Source organism: Schistocerca serialis, chromosome 2 (assembly GCF_023864345.2).
Source record: "Schistocerca serialis cubense isolate TAMUIC-IGC-003099 chromosome 2, iqSchSeri2.2, whole genome shotgun sequence".
Taxonomy (NCBI): Eukaryota; Metazoa; Arthropoda; class Insecta; order Orthoptera; family Acrididae; genus Schistocerca; species Schistocerca serialis.
In genome coordinates, this window is record NC_064639.1 from 701,485,141 (window position 1) to 701,510,964 (window position 25,824).

The window sequence follows — 25,824 nt, forward strand, 5'->3', positions numbered from 1 at the left end:
TTTCTGGTGTTGAGAAGAGTTGGGATGTCCCTATGAGAGAATTATTCTTGGATGAAAAGGCAAATCCTACATATAAGGCCACCATGTCAGTAAATAGATTCGAGGATATAAGGAAAATGATTAGATTTGATGACAAGTGTACCCGTGAAGCTCGATCTTCTGATGACAAACTTGCAGCTGTTCGCTATGTATGGGAACTGTTTCTTGACAAATGTAGAAATAGAATGATTCCCAATGATTCGCTCACAGTTGACGAACAGATAGTCCCATTCCGTGGAAGATGCAGCTTCACCCAGTATATGCCCTCTAAACCAGCCAAGTATGGCATAAAAATATTTTGGTTATGTGATGCTTCGTATGGCATAAAAATATTTTGGTTATGTGATGCTACATCTGCATATGCTTTAGACGGAATTGTTTACACGGGAAGGAAGCCCCATGAACCTATTCAGAAAAATCTTGGACTGAATGTGGTGAAAGATCTTGCTAAAAGCATTGAAGGATCATCAAAAAATATTACTGTTGACAACTTCTTTACTAGTGTGCAGCTGGCAGAAGAGATGCTTCAGAAGCAAATTACAGAGGTGGGAACAATCAAACAAAATAAACCAGAAATTCCTAATGAGATGAAATCATCTGCCTCAAGAGCGATTCATTCCTCTTTGTTTGCATTTAGAGGTGACATTACAATGGTGAGTTATGTTCACAAAAAGAAAAAGTCTGTCGTTCTCATTATCACAATGCATCACGACAGAAACATTGATGAAACTCATGCAAAAAAGAAACCAGATATAATAAAGTTCTATAACTCTATGAAGGGTGGAGTAGATCAAATGGACCAGAAAATTCGTTATTACACTTGCAAGAGACAAACAAGAAGATGGCCATTTGCATTATGGATGAATATGATGGACGTCGCAACAATGAACAGTGAAATTTTATTTTCCGCCCAACATATGACATACCACAGTGGAAGAAGTGATAAAAGGCGTTTGTTCCTAAGAGATTTAGCAGAGGAAATGGTAAGAACACTAATGGAACTTCGTATTCTGATCCCTAATCTTCCAAAGAAAATCGTTAATGCCATGAAAAGATGTGGTGTTCAAGAAGATGTCATATTGCGGAACCAACTATCTGTTTCAGGAAAAAGAATGAGATGCAATTGTTTTCCATATAATAAACACAGAAAAAGTGCTATGACATGCATTAAGTGTAAAACCAACATTTTTAAGGAACATAGTAGCGTTCTTTGTGCTTCTTGTTTGTCACATGTTGAAAACTAAGAAAAATACAATTTTCTGTGAACAATGAATAATAACTTTTGTCAAAATATTGCCTATATACATAATATTGTGAATAATGGGTGTTTTAATTGAAGAAATTGGTTGTAATAAATGTTATAAAATGTAAACTGCAGCTTATAAGTGTATTAATAAAATTATTTGTATATGTTGTATGTAAATGGATGTAACTAATAAAAATTCACTCTTAGAGTTTTTTTTAATTAATAAAATGTTAATCAGGCCCACCAGATCCTGTTACTGTATCTTAGGAATCTTTCACTATGACAATAAATTTGACAGAAATAAATTTAACTCCAGAGAATGATTATGTGAAAAGAGGAACATTTTAAATTAGGGCAGGGCCTTGGAGGCCGTGCATATGCATTCATGTGTGTTTTCGGCACCATGCATCCTAGGGTTAAGCAAACCCGTGAACACAAAACTCGAAATATGACAGGAATAATGATTGAAGCCACTGACAATGCTAGGCTGCCACACAGAGGAAACAATAGTAATTTACAGCGGCACACAACCGACCTTACATCTCCAATTTAGTATAATCAGAATAAACAATTTTGTGTATAGTAGTTACTTACAGTACCATGAAAAGCTCCGAATAACTCTTATTACCCAAGGTAGGTGTTGGTATCGAAAGGCACCTTTAGTAATACAGAGTTCGAGTGTATTCACTTATTGGAAGGGTTTCAACTTTACATCCCTTTCCACATATCTCTCTGTTTACACACTTCTATAACTTCTGCAACTAAAGAAGGACATATAAATGCATATATAACTGACACAGATTTAAGCAGAATAAAACAGTAGCTTAGTATGGCGCAAATGGCTTCATTTGCTTTACACGTGGGATATCTTCACCATTCACTAATTCCGAAGTATATTCAACAACGAGTGAGAGTAAGACGTCGCCGTGGAATCAGTTATTTACTTCACATAATTTCCTGCACAGACACAAGGCAGACGAAGCGTTTTCACATGCACCAGCGGCGAGCATCACACATTTCCTCCGTCACGCCATAGACACATCTCAATTTCAATGGCCAGTAACAAGAACCTATAAATGTCCACGCAGCAGAAAAACCCCAAAACACAACAGTGAACCACCGCGATACCAAACCCGAGGTCCCATCAAATCACTGCCGGAATCTCTCGTTGACCCTGCCCATAGCGTACAGGCGTCGTACCACAGGCCTCACGGTAAACGTCAACAAGCCACCTCCGACCCCACGAATATCCACTCCGTTGTCTCTTTTCTCTCTCCGTTAACCACCCGACCACCGGTCTGAGTCGCGGAAGGCAAAGATGGTGACCCTATAATCGATGACAGCGATGCCATTCTAAGTGCGATAACACTGGCGCCAGCCGCGCCACGGCTCACATCCATTCTGATAGGTCCTTCCATGTCGATATGAACATTACGTTCTCTTTGCTCTCAGGAAATTATTAGGAATAACTATTATAGTTTGTCATCGTACTTAATATTCACCACTGATAATTCATCTTTCCTACATTATGTTCATGTCAAATTGTAATGTTTCTTTTACAGTGGACATTCCAAAACCGACATGTTTGAAACGTTACCATTCTACATCTTCTTACGTGTACTGGACTTTAATGTATTTTTTTGCGTTAACGTGACGCTCCCGCAGTTCGTCGTTGTGAGGAGACATACAATAAGTCCAAAAAGTATTCGTCTGGTTGCATGTCTTTTGGAAAACAACATCTGTGTAACCTGAAAAGAAATGTATAGAAGATCTAAAGAGCCAGTCATGTAAGAAGTACCACGGTAAGTCACTTTTGTTGAACAGCAAGGAAAGAAATACATCCAAATCGACAGCAAGTCTAACAAAATAGAAAATGTAATATAAAAGCTAATTCATAAAGTATTCGTCCACCATCTGAACATGCCGAAATTCTGCGTGCAGTGATTAACCTATAACGCTGACCCACGGATCACATTAGAGTCAACCGTGCACGGCCCCGCTCTATCGCCTGTTGTGATTCTGAACGGCGCCGATAAAGTGCAAGTAGCGGCATGGAGCGTAAGCGTAGTGAGACGACGGTGATCGAAAGGAAACTTATTCTGCGCTTACATAATGAGTGCAAATCTTCTTACGAGATTGCTGAAGTAGTCGGTAGACCTATATCGATGGTTCAGTCGATAATAGATCGATTTTGCGCAACAAAATCATTAAGAAACCAACCACATATCGGACGCCCTCACACTTTGACTGATGCAGACGTGAGATTTATCAAGAGGGAAATGAAGAAAAAACCTACAAACAGCGCTCCTAAGTTGGCTGGGGAGTTAGAGTCTAGGGGAAACAAGGTGTGTGCCAACACAATCAAAAATACCTCCAAACCGTATGGGTTTCACGGCCGGATAGCGCGCAAGAAATTTTGGGTCAGTGAACAGAATCGAAAGGAAAGTCTTCATTTTGCGATGGAACATAGATCCAAAAAGAAAGACTTCTGGAATAGAGTAATATTTTCTGATGAGAGTAAATATAACGTATTCGGGTCGGGCGGCAGGCGAATAGTGTGGTGTAAGAAGAATGCGGAGATGTTGCCACGCAGTCTTGTACCAACGGTTAAACATACTGGTGGCTACCTGACGGTGTGGGGCTGTACGAGTGCTGTAGGTGTTGGAAAATTATATTTCATAAATGTACAATGGATCACCATGTGTATATCAACATTTTAAAGGTCAATCTGAATCCTAGCGCCGAAAAATAAGGTCTGCAAGGAAATTACACTTTTCAAGAAGATACCGACCCGTTGCATACGGCTCTAAATACAAGGCTGTGGCTCCTTTACAATACCCCAAAGCAACGTAACACCCCTCCTCAGAGCCCAGACATTAATTCTATTGAACACCTTTGTAAGGTACTGGAAGATAGCATCAGGAGAAGACATTTGTGATAGGAGAGACCTAAAAGAAGCACTTCAAGACGATTGGGAGAAATTCCAGCTCCTCTGACCGCAAACTTAGTTAAGTCGATGCCCGGACGACTACTAGCAGTAATAGCTGCAAAGGGAAACCCCACTAAATATTAATTTTTGTAACTGAAATGATATTTTCAGATAGTAAATTTAAAAAAATGAGTGGACGAATACTTTTTGAAGTAGCCCTTGAATAATTTCTTCATTTTGTCAAATCTGTTATCGGTATGGATGTATTTATTTGCTTGTCCATCAATAAAAGTGACTTACCAAGGTTCATTGCATATGACTGGCTTCCTTTCATGTGACATATATGTAGATTTTTTTAAAAAAATTACATCTGGACGAATACTTTTTGGACTCACTGTAGCTATCCAACGTACATGAGAACAACACGTGGTACAGAGTCTCCTTTATGTTACATACCTCACACATGACTCAGAATATGTTCTGCTACCGTAGGGTAATTCCTAATACATGCCCACCTCCCCCCCCCCCCACCCCAAATCCAGTTGGTGATGACTAAAGCTGTAAATAGAAGGTCTGGTCAAAAATATAGAAAGACCACAAACACAACACATTACCACGATTAATACGATGTAAGAAGACCGTTGGCATTCAAAACACTTTCCAGTCGCCTCGGAATGGAGAAATGCAGCTCCAGTATGATTGTAAAGGGAATATTATACCATACTTCCTGAAAACAAACTGTCAAGTTCAGGTAACGATAATGAAGGCGGATAGCGATCACGCATACTTCTCTCCAAAGTAAACCATAAAGACTCAATAACATTCAGATATGGTGGCCAGGGGAAAATAATAATTCATCCTCATACTCGTAAAACTAGTCCTGGACGATGCGAGCCCTGTGAACATGGTCCCTGTCGTCTTGGAAAACACCATCACCTTTGCGGAACAAACACTGTACCATGGGATGGCCATGACCTGCCGATATGGTCACATACTCCTTGGCAGTAACGCAGCCCTGCAGAGTAACGGTGAGGCCCATGGAATACCACGATATGTCTGTCCAAATCAGTGCCAATCAACCGTCATGTTTCACTATTGGGAAATAAGACGGAAACAGTATTAAATAAGACTCATCCCACCAAATAGCTTTCGTCCATTGATCCACAGTCCAAGTTCTATGGCTTCAAAAAAAAAAGCGGTTCAAATGGCTCTGAGCACTAGGGGACTTAACTTCTGAGGTCATCAGTCCCCTAGAACTTAGAACTACTTAAACCTAACTAACCTAAGGACATCACACACATCCATGCCCGAGGCAGGATTCGAACCTGCGTCCGTAGCGGTCGCACGGTCTATGGCTTCAACGCTTCAACACCGCATTTTCCTGTTAAGGGCATTTACATGAATGGTGAGTGGTTTTGGAATTTTAGCTATCCCTGCAAGTCTCTGCTTCTGAAGCTACCTTCGTGTTGATTTTGTTCTGAGAAGATACACAAGTGCAGCACTGAGTTCTGCAGTGACTTTTGCAGCTGTCGTCCTGTTTTTTTTTTTTTTTTTTTTTTTTGTTACAATCCTCTTCAAATACCGTCCATCACGATTACTCAGCACACACTTTCGTGATCGTTGTGAGTTAGCGGATGACGTTTTACCGCTTTCCGTGCACGCAATATAAATCTTCGACACGGTGCCTCTTGAAACAGCAAATATTTCGGGCTCCCTAGGTTACGGAAGATCCCATCATACGAGTACCAACAATTTGCCCACGTTCGAATTCACTTAGCTCCAGTATAATACACTCGTAACTACACAGAGCGCTGTTCTGACCACGGCTGACGCTTACAACGTATCGAGGACAAACGCACAGGTGCCGTTCGTAGTCAAACACAACAGCGGAATCTGCAGGCTTGGCCAGCATCTGCATTTATGTTCAAGCACGCATTTCTCACGGTGTTCCGATATTTTTGTCCAAGTCCTGTATTCAAGCGAAAGACATAGGGCAAAAACAGATAGTAAAATGATGAAAAGTGAAAACTAGTGTGACAATAAGACTCGCATAGAGCGATCGTGATATTCATTATATAACGTTCTTTGTTTGTCCTATGATATGAACTACAATCAGACTGGTCTCTTGATCAACTATTGCAACCAAGAGAGTGCATAATAAAACTGTAATCTTATTCATTCCCTTTCTTTAGATGTAGATGATTCCCCTGTGTACATCTGTAGACAACATTTTATTTTTATGATAATCTGTCAACAGTCGCAGTGTTGCTATTCAGATAGGATGTAGTAGGTAACAAAATTACAAAAATGGATAAAAGTACACTATACCGTAAAATAAAAAGACGAATGAATTAAGACGAAAACTGAAGAAGTTACGCAGGTGAAAATACAAATTAAAGTTACAGATCGCCGTTACTGCAGCTTCGGAAGCAGGCAGTAACGTCGGTGATACCTGGGAATGTATTTGACTCTGACACTATCTCTGGACTAGGTAGGAACACTTAAACAAAGCGGCAGGCGAATCCTGACGTTTCCACAGAATCAACGTTACTTTTCAGTTCTGGATTTAGACGGTCACTCCGTGCTTAAGTATGGATGTGTATAAAATTCGCATCATTTCTTTGATGTTTTACGTGGTGACACGTTTCGCTCTTCTCAGGCATATCTGAACACAGATACAGGCTACCAAAAATACCAGTTACTCATGTAATTTAAAACTAATTAAGAAATTATGGGACATCTCGACTGTTCTATTGGTGCCATTGCAGTTGGAGAGGGAGGATGAGAGGAGGCTGCAGGAAGGCGAAAGTCACTGAAGTCGGTTGCGTTATTACAATGCAACAAATGGCTCTGAGCACTATGGGACTTAACATCTTAGGTCATCAGTCCCCTAGAACTTAGAACTACTTAAACCTAACTAACCTAAGGGCATCACACACATCCATGCCCGAGGCAGGATTCGAACCTGCGATCGTAGCGGTCACGCGGTTCCGGACTGCAGCGCTTAGAACCGCACGGCCACCGCGGCCGGCTACAATGCAACACCTAACGGCACGTTCCACACATGTCTGATGCTTCTTTTGTATCTGTGCTTAACGCGGACATGGATAACGATACGGGCCTCATCCAGAGATATTCGATCTCTCCAACTACGCTGAAATCCAGCAGCGCTCAAGGGTAGCACACAGCCCTTGCGATAAGGGCGTGTCCCCTGGCATTACGACATCGAGAGGCAGCGCGGCGCACAGCGGCGGCCTCACGAAGCTAACAGTTACGCAACGTATTTATCTACGTAATAGCTCTACTCGGCTACGAGTTTCTGCGGCTCAGTCTGATTAAATGGGAAGGAAAGAAAAGAGAAAGAACACGTTTCTGATGTGTTTGGGAACTGGATACACGTTCTAATTTCCTTCTCCCCCTGTCCCTGTCCAGCTCTTCCGCCTCTTCTCTTAGTCCGTCTTTTCCTCTTTCCCGCTCTCATTGTCCATCATCTTCTCCCTGCTCTCTGTCTCCGCCTCCCCCTCTCTCTGTCCTTCTGCCCACTCCATCCATCTCCTACTTCCGGCTCTCTTCTGTTCATTTATCCCACCTCTCTGTCCATCTCCACTCCTCTCACCTCCCCCCCCCCCTCCACTCGTCCCCTTATCATCTCTCTGATCTTGAACCTTGTTTATTACTTGTATTATTGCAAATACAGATTCTACAGCAGCATACCAATTATTAACCGATAAGCCAGAAGTACAGTTTCCCGTTTTCTGTGGAAACCTTTTGTGCGGAAGAAAACAAAACAGCACACTGCTGTGTATACAACTTATGCTTGAAACTGTATATAATGAGAAGGTATATATATGGAACAAACAGTTTATTTAAGGGATCAAATGCCCCGCTATGGAAGTAACCGTCAACGAGAAACGAACCGAAGCAGGATTTTTTTTTTGCAGCATAGCACAGCATATCAATTTTTTTTCCTTTATTGTTATTTTTATACCTGTACAATCAGGTAGGCTGGCAGTGGCATGCTACGCCGCTCTTCAGCCTTAGAGTTGACAATGATACAACACAGAAAGAAGATCCAGAATAAACATAGTGACGGGCAAAAAATAGTGGACACAGAAATACAAAAAAAAAAAACGAAGCCGTTCACACTCGACGATAACAACACTGAAAACATGTTGACACGGCGCACATAACACTGATGAATTCGACGGTGAACGTATGAGCGTGACGGCAGACACTAAAAAACACAAAACGACGGCACACATACGCGAAACTGATGGCGATGGTCTCCGGCGCGCGAATGTCCACATAGCGTGTGCAAGTCCGGGGACCTGCCAAGAGGGGAAGAAGGGGTAGTGGGAGGGAGAGGGGTGAGCAAGGATGCCAATGGCGGAGGAGACGGAAGTAGGAACGGAGGAAGGGCTGGAGGGGAAGCCCAGGGGAGGAGTGGGGAGAAAGGGAAGAGGGAGGGAAGGGGGAGAGAAGGGAGAGAGAGTGCCCAAAGGAAACAAACACAGGAAGAGGGAGGGATGATCAAAGTTGGTAGGAGGGGTAGATGGAGGGGAGGAGGGCATCATCAGGGAGGGGGAGCTGGCAGAAGCCACCTTGGGAGAGGGTGTGGAGAGTGGAGATATGGAGAGCAGGTGGGACATGGAAGTACAGGCGCAGCAGCAGATGGGGGCGGGAGAGGATGGGAGAGACCAGTGGGTGAGGAGGATCGAGTTTGCGGGAGGTGTAGAGGATCTGTATCCATTCAAGCAAAAGGAGGAGGTGGGGGAAGGGAATTAGGTTGTACAGGATCCACGTGGGGGAGGGGAGACGGATGCAATAGGCGAGGCGAAGAGCGTGGCGTTCCAGGATCTGAAGGGATTTGTAAAAGGTAGGGGGAGTGGAGATCCAGGCAGTGTGGGCGTAGCAAAGGATAGGGCGAATGAGGGATTTATAGGTATGGAGGATGGTAGAGGGATCCAGACCCTAAGTTCGGACGGAGAGGAGTTTGAGGAGACAGAAGTGGGAGCGTGCCTTGGCTTGGATCGTCCGGAGGTGGGGGGTCCAGGAGAGGCGATGGTCAAGGATGACACCAAGGTACTTAAGGGTGGGGGTGAGGGCGATAGGACGGCCATAGATGGTGATGTAGAAATCGAGGAGGCGGAAGGAAGGAGGGGTTTGCCTACTATGATCGCCTGGGATTTGGCAGGATTGACCTTAAGCAACCACTGGTTGCACCAAGCGGTGAACCGGTCAAGATGGGATTGGAGAAGGTGTTGGGAGCGCTGCAGGATGGGGGCAAGGGCAAGGAAGCCAGTGTCATCGGCGTACTGGAGAAGGTGAATGGGGGGTGAAGGCGGCAGCATGTCCGCCGTATACAAGAGGTACAGAAGAGGGGAGAGGATGGAACCCTGGAGTACACCGGCGGAGGACAGCAGATCAATTTCTCGCAGTCCATTTTAACAGAAATCCTGCACATTCTTGTTTAAAAGATCTGATTTATGTCTGCATGAATGTTTCATGGAGTATCGTTCAAAACTGATGTGAATCGATCTAGAACTTTTCGAGGTTTTTGCTAACAAGTTTTCGCTATATATATGGGACAAATAGCTCACGAAATAAGTGTCAAACGAATAAATTACGAAGAACGAAGCTTGTCTAGCTTGAAGTGGGAAACCAGATGACGCTATTGTTGGCCCGCTAGATGGCGCTGCCATAGGTCAAACGGATATCAACTGCGTTTTTTTTTAATAGGAACCCCCATTTAGATTACATATTCGTGTAGTATGTAAAGAAATACGAATGTTTTCGTTGGACCACTCTTTTCGCTTTGTGATACATGGCGCTGTAATAGTCACAAACGTATTGCTCACAATTTTAGACGAACAGTTGGTAACAGGTAGATTTTTAAATTACAATACAGAACGTAGGTGCGTTTGAACGTTTTCTGTCGGTTGTTCCAATGTGATACATGTAGCTTTGTGAACTTGTCAATTCCGAGAATGCATGCTGTAAATACTACATTAATACAATAGATGCTCAAAATGATGTCCGTCAACCTCAATGCATGTAACGACATTCCTCTCAACAGCGAGTAGTTCGCCTTCTGTAATGTTCGCACATGCATTGACAATGCGCTGACGCATGTTGTCAGGCGTTGTCGGTGAGTCACGATAGCAAATATCCTCCAACTTTCCCCACAGAAAGAAATCCGAGGACGTCAGATCCGGTGAACGTGCGGGCCATGGTATGGTGCTTCGACGAGCAATCCACTTGTCATGAATTATGCTATTCAATACCGCTTCAACCGCACGGGAGCTGTGTACCGGACGTCCATCATGTTGGGAGTACATCGCCATTCTGTCATGCAGTGAAACATCTTGTAGTAACATCGGTAGAACATTATGTAGGAAATCAGCATACATTTCACCATTTAGATTGCCATCGATAAAATGGGGGCCAATTATCCTTCCTCTCATAATGCCGCACCATATATTAACCCGCAAAGGTCGCTGATGTTCCATTTGTCGCAGCGATCGTGGATTTTCCGTTGCCCAATAGTGAATATTATGCCAGTTTACGTTACCGCTGTTGGTGAATGACGCTTCGTCGCTAAATAGAACGCGTGCAACAAATCTGTCATCGTCCCGTAATTTCTCTTGTGCCCAGTGGCAGAACTGTACACGACTTTCAAAGTCGTCACTATGCAATTCCCGGTGCATAGAAACGTGGTACGGATGCAATCGATGTTGATGTAGCATTCTTAACACAGACTTTTTTTGAGATTCGCGATTCTCGCGCAGTTTGTCTGCTACTGGTGTGCGGATTAGCCGCGACAGCAGCTAAAACAAGTACTTGGGCATCATCATTTGCTACATGTCGTGGTTGATGTTTCATATGTTGCTGAACACTTCCTGTTTCCTTAAATAACGTAACTATCCGGCGAACGGTCCGGACACTTGTATGATGTCGTCCAGGATACCGAGCAGCATACATAGCACACGCCCGTTGGGCATTTTGATCACAATAGCCATACATCAACACGATATCGACCTTTTCCGCAATTGGTAAACGGTCTATTTTAATGTATCACGAAGCAAATACCGTCCGCACTGACGGAATGTTACGTGATACCGCGTACTTATACGTTTGTGACTATTACAGTGCCATCTATCACATTGCGAAAAAAGTGGTCCAACTAAAATATTCGTATTTCTTTACGTATACATGAATATGTAATAAAAATGGGGGTTTCTGTTTTAAAAAAAAACGCAGTTGATATCCGTTTGACCTATGGCAGCGCCATCTAGCGGGCCAACCATAGCGCCATCTGGTTTCCTCCTTGAAGCTAGACGAGTTTCGTTCTGTGTAGTTTTTTCGTTTGATGCTTATTTCGTGAGATATTTGGCCTGGTCACTATCCATGGGCCACCCTGTATATTAGACCAGACACATGCCGGACGTGCCTGGCTAATGCCTGACATCTCGCAACACTATCCAGATTGTTTCCTACCCTGTCCTACAGATCGCTAGTATATTCGCGCATAGAGGAAAAATCCTGTCATCTCTGGTGATACCTCGAAAGAGTACCGCCCTTCGATAACTGCAAAGCCACTTATGGAAGTGTTAGGCATTCCAGCCAGCCAGCCAGCTAACCATCCAGCGGTCCCTTCAGCAGCAGGAGCAGCAGCAGCAGCGGTCCCAGCAGCACAGAAGCCCAGCAGTCCAGCAGCCTCTGCAGTCGCCTCTCGCCAGCAGCAGCAGAGTGGGGCTTCGGCCCCAGTCAGCGTTTCGTCCACCTTCGTGAGTTCCTTCTTTTCTTCTTTAGTTTTGTTCAGTCCTCTTCTGTTCTTTTCCTTCTTTTCCCGTTGTAATCATGACTACACCCACCACCACTACCACTACCACCACAATCGTCACGCCTCACCGTCCGCTGCCGCCACCACCACTATTACGTTGTGTGCTCAGTCACCCTCCCCCCTCTCATTCCATCCCCCCGCTCCTCACCCTCTCCTGTTCTGCAGTCCCCGGCTCCTTCCCCCTAAGCCTCCTCCTCTGATCCCTTCCCTCCCCTCCCTCACCCTGTTGCCATTGTCCCTGCATCACCCACCAGGGTGGTGGCCCGGAGAGCCACGGTCCACGCACAACTGTCTCCATCCCCATCGCCATCACCACTGCTGTCGCCTTCACCATCACCATCGCCAACACCAGCACCAGCGCCCACAGCAGGACCTGCCACCTCCCGCCATCTCCCTGTTGCTCCTGTCCCCCACGCCCCCTCATCCCTCTGTAGCAGTTAAATGTCCCAACAGTACCCCCGCCTCCTCCACTCCCAAAAAATCCCAGCCTCTTCCTCCTCCCACCCCCGTGGATGCCATGGATGTCTCCCCACCTGTCCCTTCTACCACCTCCTCTTCCTCCTCCCCCACTTCCTACAAATACCTCCTGTTCTGTCCTGATCCCTCACCCCTCGAGGCCCAGAACCTCACCCTGCCCTTCTGCCAGTACTTTCCCGGAGCCCCCATCTCCCTCCTCACTCCCTGCCGCAACTCTGTTCTTATCACCTCCCCTAGCCCCACCCATCACTCTGACATCCTCTCCAGAATCCCCATCACTCGCTTTGGCCCCAATGCCTCCCTCACCCCTGCTCCTTCCTCATCCCCCTCCCACCAGCCACAACCCCCACGTCACCCGCCGACCCTCACTGCCATGATCACTCAGCTTAGTCCGACGATCACGGAGGAGGAGGAGTTGCAGAGCTTAAGGCACACCTGTCCCTAGAAATACGGGCGGTACACCGGATTTTCAACCCAGTCAGCCCCACCCACCTTATGCAGGTGTTCTCCGAACATGCCCCTTCCATCAGCTTGCTCCTGAAGGAGGGTGTCCTCCTATTCCATCGCCAGTACAAAGTAGACCCATCCCATTCCCCTCCTCAATCCCTCCACTGCCAGAGGTGCCTGCGTTCCAATGCACAGCCAACATCTGAGTGCTGGGAGGCCCCCGTCTGCCCACACTACAAATAGGCGCATTTCCTCCGGCAGTGTCCTAACCTCCAGTCCCCTCCTTCCTGCAACACCTGCAACCTCCCGCACCCTACCTACTCCCTGAAGTGCAAGGCCTGACCTCCCCACCACTCCCAAACTCACCGTCCCCGTCCTCCCTCTGGATGCCCCCACCCCTCCTGGCAACTCTCTTCGCCCCCCCCTCCCCCCACTGCCAAGGACGTCATCAGGTTTGTCACCATTGCCCTCCAGAATGTCCACCTGTTCCAGCACCCCCAAACCCTCCAGCAGATATCCCTCGCTGCCCAGTCCGTCTTCCACCTTAACACCTATGCACCTATTCGCATAACCAAGCCCACTTCACCTTCTCCCATCTTGATACCCCTGTCTAAATTCCTGTCATGACGCGACAGCACTGTATCTTGTTCAATAACATCTGATGCCTTCCAGCAAACAAGAACCTCCTCCTGCACACCCTCACAACCCACCGCGTGGTTGCCTTCCTCCTCAGCAAAACCTGCTCTGGATTCCATAACACTACCGCAACTCCAAATGCATATTGCTGACATACTAAGTTCACCTTCTAGTATTTGTTTACTAACAGCCACTCATACAGTTGAAGATGACATGGTGTACACTGAGAAAAAACGGCAACCGAAAAAAGCACAGAAATATGCCGCAAACAGCGAGAATAATTCTTATAAACATGACATAACATACAATAAATAACGTAGTATGAAAGTATCCATACAAAGCTATATTTTTCGTAAAACTAACAGTAAAAATGTAATAATGTGCTACCATGTTTGTATAACTATGCTATTTCTGCATGTTTTAGACTGAAAAAAAAACCACAGATGATGTTGATATTTATCGCCGAAACTAGTTTCGGAAAATAAATAAGTAAATAAATAACAAAGTGTTTTGCATCAAGGTGGACTCAGTTTCTGATATTGTTGTTTTTCTGTGCAAACACGGACCAGATGGAAGAGTTCCAAGATAAAGTTATACCCAGTACACGTCGTGACATTTAAGATGTAATATACGTAGAAATGGGAAGTTGTTTTCTTACAAAGTAATATCCCATTACGTAATTATCGATAAAAATTAATGAGACTAATTAGAAAACAAATGATTTACCGGTATAAAGAACGTTCTAGGTGTCATATCAGAGAACTGGCTGGTTCAAAATGCCAATAGGAGAGGATTTTTTCCAAATGTCGTTAATACCAAGGTACTGCGTTTTATTTGTGGTAGAAAAAGTGCAAAAATGCAGCAGTAATGTTTTAACTACTGGAACTACCAGCACTGTACTAAAAAAACATTCTCAGGACTATTAAATTTTTTACGAGAGAATAACAAAGTCAAGAGAAATTTATTAGTATCGACTTCTGTTCATTACACAGCTCCATTCTTGGGTTCATTGTAGGACTCCCTGCGTTCTTAAAGAAGAAATGCAAATTCGCCCAAAGGTCTTTCTGTTTTGCAACTGGTAAACGTGGCTGGTTCCTCAGACAGAACCGAGCAGTAGTGAATGCCAGCTGATGGGTGAACAGCAGAGCGCCATTGCTGCTGTCAACAGCAAGTACGGCGATTGAGTTTGGTTCCATACAAACGTCGACATCTGCACTGCTGCGCAGATCTCTTCTGTGTCGAACTGATACTAAGACAAGTGGGGTAAGCAATGAAAAGAAATGTAATTACTCTTAAACGAGCCTGTGGAGACCACGGGTCCACTGTACCAAATTACTTGGAAAATATTCCTGAACAACCTCCGAAACTGTCTGAATGGAATTCCTATTCATCCTGCATAAAAGAACCCACATTCGGGCCAGCGAACGACATAACGTACACTTTGTGATCAAAAGTATCCGGACACCTGGCTGAAAATAACTTACAAGTTCGTGGCGCCCTCCGTTGGTAACGCTGGAATTTAATACGGTGTTGGCCCACCCTTAGCCTTGATGACAGCTTCCACTTTCGCAGGCATACGTTAAATCAGGGGCTGGAAGGTTTCTTGGGGAATGGCAGCCCATTCTTCACGGAGTGCTGCACTAAGGAGCGGTGTCGATGTCGGTCGGTGAGGCCTGGCACGAAATCGGCGTTCCAAATATCCCAAAGGTGTTCTATAGTATTCAGGTCAGGACTCTGTGCATGCCAGTCCATTACAGGGATGTTATTGTCGTGTAACCACACCGCCACAGGCCGTGCATTATGAACAGGATCTCAATCGTGTTAAAAGATGCAATCGCCATCCCCGAATTACTCTTCAACAGTGGGAACCAAGAAGGTGTTTTAAACATCAACATAGGCCTTTGTTGTGATAGTGCGAGGCAAAAGAACAAGTGGTGCAAGGCCCTCCATGGAAAACACGAGCACGTCATAACACCACCGCCTCCGAATTTTACTGTTGGCACTACGCACGCTGGCAGATGACGTTCACCGTGCATTCGCCACACCCACACCCTGCCATCGGATCGACACAGTGTACCGTCATTTGTCACTCCACACAACGTTTTTCCACCGTTCAATCGTCCAATGTTTACGCTTCTTACTCCAAGCGGGGCGTCGTTTGGCATTTAACGGCGTGATGTGTGGTTTATGGGCAGCCGCTCCACCATGAAATCCAAGTTTTCTCACCTCCCGCGTAACTGTCATAGTACTTGTAGTGGATCCTGAGGCAATTTGGAATTCCTGAGTGATGGTCCGGATAGATGTCTGCCTATTACACATTACGACCGTCTTCAACTGTCGGCGATCTCTGTCAGTCAACAGACGAGGTCGGCCTGTACGCTTTCGTACTGTAGCTGTCCCTTAACGTTTCCACTTCACTATCACATCGGAAACAGTGGACCTAGGGGTGTTTAGGAGTGTGGAAATCTAGCGTAGAGACGTATGACACAAGTGACACCCAGTCACCTGACAACGTTCGAAGTCCGTGAGTTCTCTCTCACGATGTCTAATGACTACTAAGGTCGCTGATATGGTGTACCTGGCATCACAATTTCCGGATACTTTTGTTCACATAATGTACTTCCTCAGGAGTGAGCGAAGTCCAAAGGAAAAGTACTTAAGCCAAGCGAAGGATCTCTGCTACCGAAGAGGAGAACACGGCAAGTTCCATAACCTGATTTCCCAGAAATTTCGCACAACAGAAGAGGGATCAAAATAAGCTCAGTTCTGTCTTGACTTATCCGTAGATACTTGACCGTTTCTGAAAAATCGACGGTCAAAGTTTTCCATGTACTCTATGTGCCTTTTAGCATGCGGTATTCTCAGACAAATGGAAATGCCATGTGGCTAGGGCCTCCTGGTGGGTAGACCGGTCGCTTGGTGCAAGTCTTTCGAGCTGACGCCACTTCGGCGGCTTGCGTGTCGGTGGGGATGAAATGATGATGGTAAGGACAACACAACACCCAGTCCCTGTGCGGAGAAACTCTCCGACCCAGCCGGCAATCTAACCCGGGCCGTTAGGTATGACATTCCGTCGCGCTGACCACTCATCTACCAGGGGCGGACTATTCTCAGACGAAATGGTGGCTTCTTAATTTGGCTATGTTCGAAAGTCGATTGTTACTTTTATGTTTGTTTTTAATTTATACACACATGTCTGTAGAAAGTTACTATACAAATACACTACCTGCCTAATATCGTGTAGGGCCCCAGCGAGCACTCAGAAGTGCCGCAATACGACGTGGCATGGACTCGACTAATGTCTGAGTAGTGCTGGAGCGATCTGACACAATGAATCCTGCAGACCTGTACATAAATCCGTAAGAGAACGAGGGGGTGAAGACCTCTTTTGAACAGCACGTTGCAAGTCATCCCAGGTATGCTCAATGATGTTCATGCCTGGGGAGTTTGGTGGCCAGTGTAAGTGTTTAAACTCATAAGCGTGCTCCTCGAGCCACTCTGTAGCAATTCTGGATGTCTGGGATGTCACATTGTCCTGCTGAAATTGCCCAAGTCCGCCGGAATGCACAATGGACATGAATGGTTGCAGGTAATCAGACAAGATGCTTACGTAGATGTCACCTATCGGAGTCGTATCTAGACGTATCAGGGGTCCCATATCACTCCAACTGCACAAGCCCCACACCATCACACCAGCTTGAACAGTCCGCTACTGAGACGCAGAGTCCATGGTTTCATGAGAGCCGAGCGGTCTTAGGCACTGCAGTCATGGACTGTGCGGCTGGTCCCGGTGGAGGTTCGAGTCCTCCCTCGGTCGTGGGTGTGTGTGTTTGTCCGTAGGATAATTTAGGTTAAGTAGTGTGTAAGCTTAGGGACTGATGACCTTAGCAGTTAAGTCCCATAAGATTTCACATTCATTCATTTGTTTCATGAAGTTGTCTTCATACCCGTACACGTCCATCCGCTCGATGAAATTTGAAACGAGTCTCAAATGACCAGGCAACATGTTTTCAGTCATCAGCAGTCAAATGTCGGTGTTGTGGACCCTGGTGAGGCATAAAGCTTTGTGTCGTGCAGTCATCAAGGGTGCACGAGTGGACCTTCAGCTCTGAAATCCGATATCAATGATGTTTCGTTGAATTTTTCGCCCGCTGACACTCGTTGATGGCCCAGCATTGAAATCCGTAGCACTTTCCGGAAGGGTTTCACTTCTGTCACGTTGAACGATTCTCTACAGTCGTCGTAGGTCCCGTTCTTGCAGGATCTTTTTCCGGCAGCAGCGATTTCGGAGATTTGATTTTTTACCGGATTCCTGATACCCACGGTACACTCGTAAAATGGTCGTACGGGAAAATCCTCACTTGATCGCTACTTCGGAGATCCTGTGTCCCGTCGCTCATGGCCGACTGTAAGATCACGTTGGAAGTCACTTAAATCTTGATAACCTGCCATTGTAGGAACAGTATCCGATTTAATAACTGCGCCAGACACTTCTTGTCTTATACAGGCGTTGCCGACCGCAGCGCCGTGTTCTGCCTGTTTACATATCTCTGTATCTGAATACTCATACCTATACCAGTTTCTTTGGCGCTTCAGTGTATTTACCAGTGTATAGTGATATAATGGTGTCCTTATTCGTCTCCTAACTGTACGTCAGATTAATGAATTAAAAAGAATAAATGAGAGAAGTATTTGGGTAGTGGACTGAGCGTCCACTTTGACTAAAATCCCGCTATTGCTGGAAAATACTAATAAAGATGTCCTGGTAGGACCGGTGCGTTGATTCTAGTCACACACACTCAATGAAAGGAACGAGAATAATGAATAGTAAAATATATTACTCAACTTACAGCAGTTGTAGAATGCAGGTTTAGCCAATCTGTGCCGGCGGAAGTGGCCGAGCGGTTAAAGGCGCTACAGTCTGGAACCGCACGACCACTACGGTCGCAGGTTCGAATCCTGCCTCGGGTATGGATGTGTGTGATGTCCTTAGGTTAGTTAGGTTTAAGTAGTTCTAAGTTCTAGGGGACTTATGACCACAGCAGTTGAGTCCCATAGTGCTCAGAGCCATTTGAACCATTTAGCCTATCTGTACTGCGTTGAGTACAGTTCCATGAACACAAACTAAATTATGATATCTGAACTAAATTTGGAAGAACATTGATATTCTGCCTTGATGTGCTATTCGAAGAACAGTTCCAGACTAACAAACCAGAAGTTAAATCTCTAGGCAGGCGGTCTCTGTACGTGCGCGATAATGCTGACAACAGTCTATCTGTCGGCCACCGTTTCCAACTCACTCAACGACCTGAAGACACGACGAAAGTTGAGCAGGAACTCCGCAGCAAGACTCGGACTGACTTAACAACGTGCAGCTCGTGCACGTCACTGGAGCGCGCGCCTCTCTCCCTGGTGGTGGTGCCGCTCCAGGGGGCGTGATTCTCGCGGGCGGCGTGACTGGTTTGCGTGCAGCGGTGTTCCTGCTGCGGGCGGACGTCCACGGTACTTCTGGTACCAACAGTCGCAAACTTTTGTTGTGTTTTATCTGAGCATACCACAATTTGAAATTGTTTTCGTCCAAATTCCTACAGAGTATCTTGATTCACAATCAGTTGCAAGCGTCAGTTTCCGGAAAAGCGATTTGTTATGCATAGTTTTGTCCATAATTATTGTCAACGCTTGAAACCTTGAGCAATTTTAACTACTTCCTTATTCTGATCTGATTGTCGCAACGAGTGTGACTGAAATATAATTTAAAAGTTTATTTGACACTACAATAGTAAAGCCATAGCCACAGTACAAATTTTTTTTGTTTAAAAGGAAAGAGTTACATCACCGGTCTCAACGAACTACGTCGTCGTTTTCAAATGCAAAAACAACAGTCGGAGAATATACAATGGGAATTATGACCAAACATCTGACAAAAATCACGAGAAATAATGACACCAGGCAACTGAAACAATGGTGGAACAACCAAGTCACTGCAAGTTGTGCCTGTGCTTGCCCAAACGTTCATTCCATGTCCTAATGTAGAATGAATAAAAACTACATCATGGTGAAATTTGCCAAGAATTCCTGAAATGTGTCCTGTTGTGACACAACGATCGTACGGTTAATGTTGTTGTTGTTGTTGTGGTCTTCAGTCTTGAGACTGGTTTGATGCAGCTCTCCATGTTACTGTATCTTGTGCAAGCTTCTTCATCTCCCAGTACCTACTGCAACCTACATCCTTCTGAATCTGCTTAGTGTATTCATCTCTTGGTCTCCCTCTACGATTTTTACCCTCCACGCTGCCCTCCAATACTAAATTGGTGATCCCTTGATGCCTCAGAACACGTCCTACCAACCGATCCCTTCTTCTGGTCAAGTTGTCCCACAAACTTCTCTTCTCCCCAATCCTATTCAATACTTCCTCATTAGTTATGTGATCTACCCATCTAATCTTCAGCATTCTTCTGTAGCACCACATTTCGAAAGCTTCTATTCTCTTCTTGTCCAAACTATTTATCGTCCATGTTTCACTTCCATACATGGCTGCACTCCATACAAATACTTTCAGAAATGACTTCCTGACACTTAAATCTATACTCGATGTTAACAAATTTCTCTTCTTCAGAAACGCTTTCCTTGCCATTGCCAGTCTACATTTTATATCCTCTCTACTTCCACCATCATCAGTTATTTTGCTCCCCAAATAGCAAAACTCCTTTACTACTTTAAGTGTCTCTTTTCCTAATCTAATTCCTTCAGCATCACCCGACTTAATTAGACTACATTCCATTATCCTTGTTTTGCTTTTGTTGATGTTCATCTTATATCCTCCTTTCAAGACACTGTCCATTCCATTCAACTGCTCTTCCAAGTCCTTTGCTGTCTCTGACAGAATTACAATGTCATCGGCGAACCTCAAAGTTTTTATTTCTTCTCCATGAATTTTAATACCTACTCCGAATTTTTCTTTTGTTTCCTTTACTGCTTGCTCAATATACAGATTGAACAACATCGGGGAGAGGCTACAACCCTGTCTTACTTCCTTCCCGACCACTGCTTCCCTTTCATGTCCCTCAACTCTTATAACTGCCACCTGATTTCTGTACAAATTGTAAATAGCCTTTCGCTCCCTGTATTTTACCCCTGCCACCTTTAGAATTTGAAAGAGAGTATTCCAGTCAACATTGTCAAAAGCTTTCTCTAAGTCTACAAATGCTAGAAACGTAGGTTTGCCTTTCCTTAATCTTTCATCCAAGATAAGTCGTAAGGTCAGTATTGCCTCACGTGTTCCAGTGTTTCTACGGAATCCAAACTGATCTTCCCCAAGGTTGGCTTCTACTAGTTTTTCCATTCGTCTGTAAAGAATTCGTGTTAGTATTTTGCAGCTGTGACTTATTAAACTGATAGTTCGGTAATTTTCACATCTGTCAGCACCTGCTTTCTTTGGGATTGGAATTATTATATTCTTCTTGAAGTCTGAGGGTATTTCGCCTGTTTCATACATCTTGCTCACCAGATGGTAGAGTTTTGTCAGGACTGGCTCCCCCAAGGCCGTCAGTACAGTAGTTCCAATGGAATGTTGTCTACTCCCGGGGCCTTGTTTCGACTCAGGTCTTTCAGTGCTCTGTCAAACTCTTCTCGCAGTATCGTATCTCCCATTTCATTTTCATCTACATCCTCTTCCATTTCCATAATATTGTCCTCAAGTATATCGCCCTTGTATAGACCCTCTATATACTCCTTCCACCTTTCTGCTTTCCCTTCTTTGCTTAGAACTGGGTTTCCATCTGAGCCCTTGATATTCATACAAGTCGTTCTCTTATCTCCAAAGGTCTCTTTAATTTTCCTGTAGGCAGTATCTATCTTACCCCTAGTGAGATAGGCCTCTACATCCTTACATTTGTCCTCTAGCCATCCCTGCTTAGCCATTTTGCACTTCCTGTCGATCTCATTTTTGAGACGTTTGTATTCCTTTTTGCCTGCTTCATTTACTGCATTTTTATATTTTCTCCTTTCATCAATTAAATTCAATATTTCTTCTGTTACCCAAGGATTTCTACCAGCCCTCGTCTTTTTACCTACTTGATCCGCTGCCTTCGCTACTTCATCCCTCAAAGCTACCCATTCTTCTTCTACTGTATTTCTTGCCCCCATTCCTGTCAATTGTTCCCTCATGCTCTCCCTGAGATTCTGTACAACCTCTCGTTCTTTCAGTTTATCCAGGTCCCATCTCCTTAAATTCCCACCTTTTTGCAGTTTCTTCAGTTTTAATCTACAGGTCATAACCAATAGATTGTGGTCAGAGTCCACATCTGCCCCCGGAAATGTCTTACAATTTAAAACCTGGTTCCTAAATCTCTGTCTTACCATTATATAATCTATCTGATACCTTTTAGTATCTCCAGGGTTCTTCCATGTATACAACCTTCTTTCATGATTCTTAAACCAGGGTTTAGCTATGATTATGTTGTGATCTGTGCAAAATTCTACCAGGCGGCTTCCTCTTTCATTTCTTAGCCCCAATCCATATTCACCTACTATGTTTCCTTCTCTCCCTTTTCCTACACTCGAATTCCAGTCACCCATGACTATTAAATTTTCGTCTCCCTTCACAATCTGAATAATTTCTTTTATTTCATCATACATTTCTTCAATTTCTTCGTCATCTGCAGAGCTAGTTGGCATATAAACTTGTACTACTGTAGTAGATGTGGGCTTTGTATCTATCTTGGCCACAATAATGCGTTCACTATGCTGTTTGTAGTAGCTTACCCGCATTCCTATTTTCCTATTCATTATTAAACCTACTCCTGCATTACCCCTATTTGATTTTGTGTTTATAACCCTGTAGTCACCTGACCAGAAGTCTTGTTCCTCCTGCCACCGAACTTCACTAATTCCCACTATATCTAACTTCAACCTATCCATTTCCCTTTTTAAATTTTCTAACCTACCTGCCCGATTAAGGGATCTGACATTCCACGCTCCGATCCGTAGAACGCCAGTTTTCTTTCTCCTGATAACGACATCCTCTTGAGTAGTCCCCGCCTGGAGATCCGAATGGGGGACTATTTTACCTCTGAAATATTTTACCCAAGAGGACACCATCATCATTTAATCATACAGTAAAGTTGCATGCCGTCGGGAAAAATTACGGCTGTAGTTTCCCCTTGCTTTCAGCTGTTCACAGTACCAGCACAGCAAGGCCGTTTTGGTTATTGTTACAAGGCCAGATCAGTCAATCATCCAGACTGTTGCCCTTGCAACTACTGAAAAGGCTGCTGTCCCTCTTCAGGAACCACACGTTTGTCTGGCCTCTCAACAGATACCCCTCCGTTGTGGCTGCACCTACGGTACGGCTATCTGTATCGCTGAGGCACGCAAGCCTCCCCACCAACGGCAAGGTCCATGGTTCATGGGGGGAGGGGGGGGGGGGGTATGGTTAATGTAAATTCATAATTCGTAAGTGTATCAAGCACAGCAAGCTTCCACATGGAATGCAGCACACAATTTTACTATGTTCCGAAAAAATGGTCTCAAAACATAATGAACTTTCATTACTAAAGTTCAATTGTTTTATCGTGGCGGCTCGCGCATGCCAGCCCAGGCGCGGGAGATTGCTGCATTGCCAGTTGCACGCGCCAAGAGAAGCTGCGCTATAGTATAGTATAGTTCGCAAACTTACGTTTAGGGTGGAGCGCGCAGTTTATGAAGTAAAGCCACCACGGCCGCATTAACCCTTTCGCTGCTTCAGAGACGTGCTCCTCGCATTCCGCGCTGTGCGCGATTTTGTCATCACTGCACTACTCGCCTGTGCAGACACATCGTGTTCCGACTGCTTTGACACACTTATCATTCGATTTCACAAAAACTATTTGGCCCAAAAATTTGATTTTTACACATCTTCTTGACTGATACCTTCCCCCCATAAATGACTTAAATTTGTTTCGATGTTCAACGCAGTTATTGTGCAGCATTAAATGCAGTAAACCATTGCACGAAATTCTAAAGAGTTTGCAGAGGTAAAAGACCACAGCGTATACTTTCTGTATGGTCGATTCAGGTTGCCACTAAAAATTTCAAAAAAATTATGGTCAGACGAATAAAATTCATGAAGTAAGACACTTCGATATTGTTTTTAAATAAAGAAAATATTAAGCACCGAACAATATTTGAACTCGGAATCCTTTGCTTAGCAGTCAAATGCCTTAACCGTTCTTTTTTTTTAATCTCATTTTGTTCGTTTTCGTTTGTTGTATCTGCTCAGGGCGGACGTCGCAAGACACCCGTTTCAGTTTGATGTTGATCCATTAACTCAGCTTTTTTATTACAGAGGGCAGCCAACCCTCTGACCGAACACGCTGAGTTACCATGTCGGCTAAGCGTTATGCTAACGCAGCTCGATGTTCAAAAGAATTCCTGGAGTACTTTAAGAAATCAAGCAAAATACCGACAAACACTGTTGATATGACTGTGAATTACTCACGTTTCGTCGAAGTCCAATAGGAAATAAACAATTACCGCTGTTCTTTATTGCGAAAAAGTGGTTAGTGAGAATGAATTTCGTTGCTATCGCCTGAATTAGGAGGCTTATTGCTTGTTTGGTTTAAATAATTAATAGAATATGAAACAGTTGGTATAAAGAATGCTTTTTCCAAACTTTCTTTTATAGAAATTCTGCTATCAAGACATTGCTTTTGTTCAATTACTTCATTTATGACTGAATGTTTCTAAAACTGAAGACACTCGTCCGTGCTCTGCACTGCAGTCGAGCTCTGGCAACGTCGTTCTCTGTTCATTGGCTGACTGTGTTTCGTGACGTCAGGTGCGCAGAACGAACCTAAACTCGGCCGCCGTCGTAAATGACGCGCACTGTAACTTGCTAACGTAACATTGCTTCATTTGCCTGGTAACCCATTCTGGGGCTAAACATTTCCACACTTCAAATATTTCTATGTTAAAAGATGTGGAACCATTTTTTACCGAATGCGTTGTCCAAATAACAGAAATGCTAGCAAATGCGAGAACATCTTGGTACATACAGAGCACCTATACTGCGTGCAGACGCTCTGCTGCTCCGCGAGAGTACGCTGCGCCTCTCATCTACGCGAGACATCGTATTAAGCCACATAAAACGCGGAAACCCTTTTTTTAAGTACGTGGAGCGCTCCACCAGTCTTCTGATTCACTGTGTTCCTGTAACAAAGCGAAAGGTCATTCATCGTATTGTACAAACTGTTCGTTTATGGAACAAAAGACTGCTTACGACGTTAAATTATTGCCCTAACCAAGTTTCCTTTTCAGCGATATAATTATAATGGGGCCAGATATGGCCAGATACATGAGACAATGGAGCTGTTTACTCTAGTTTAATCTCTCTTTGTGCGGCGAACCGACGGCCGTACAAGAGGCAAAGCGGTGCTCGAAATCGCCAGCCAGGTCCGGCGTGTGCAACGGCGGACTGCGTTTTAAATGTAGATGAAAATTAAAAAAGAGTTAGATTACGTCGCTTAACTGATTTATTATACAGTCCTGCTTGAAAACAGGCTTTAAATGTAACAGAGGGATGCAAATGTTATAGCGGACAGTTAGATATTGTAATGTGTCCTCTTTTTTTAGCGTCTATTGTAAGGCTGAGAGGCTACTAAATCATTTAATGAGTTGTTTTGTCGAGGAGAAGAGAACGGGCCCTTGTTCTAGATCTGTTACCCATTCGTACCTGTACGTTATGATTCTTTTTCAGGTTAGCTAGTGGCTCATACTGGAATATTCAGGTAGGGAATCTCTTCCTGCGTCACGTGTGTAACTGTCTCGTATGAATCACTGTGACGAGTGCTTGTTTGAAGCATTATTACGTGAACGTTGAAAAAGGGGGATTACTCAAATAAAATTCCATGTCGGTGCGTAACCAGCGTCTCACAGGCAGCACCAGACGTAGCACCAGTCTAAAGGCTCCACCTCACAAGTGAATCTGTTTAAACGGAGCCCTCACTCCATGAGGCACTGAGAATCGATAGTCGAGATCCTGACTCAATTTTTTTTTTTTTAGTTTATTGTTATTTTAACACCTGAACAATCAGGGAGGCTGGCAGAGGCATGCTACGCCGCTCTTCAGCCATAGAGTTGACAATCACAGTACAAGAATGGAGAATGAAAATGAACAGAGTGACGGGCAAAAAATAGTGGTCACAGTCACACAAAAAACACGGAGCCGTT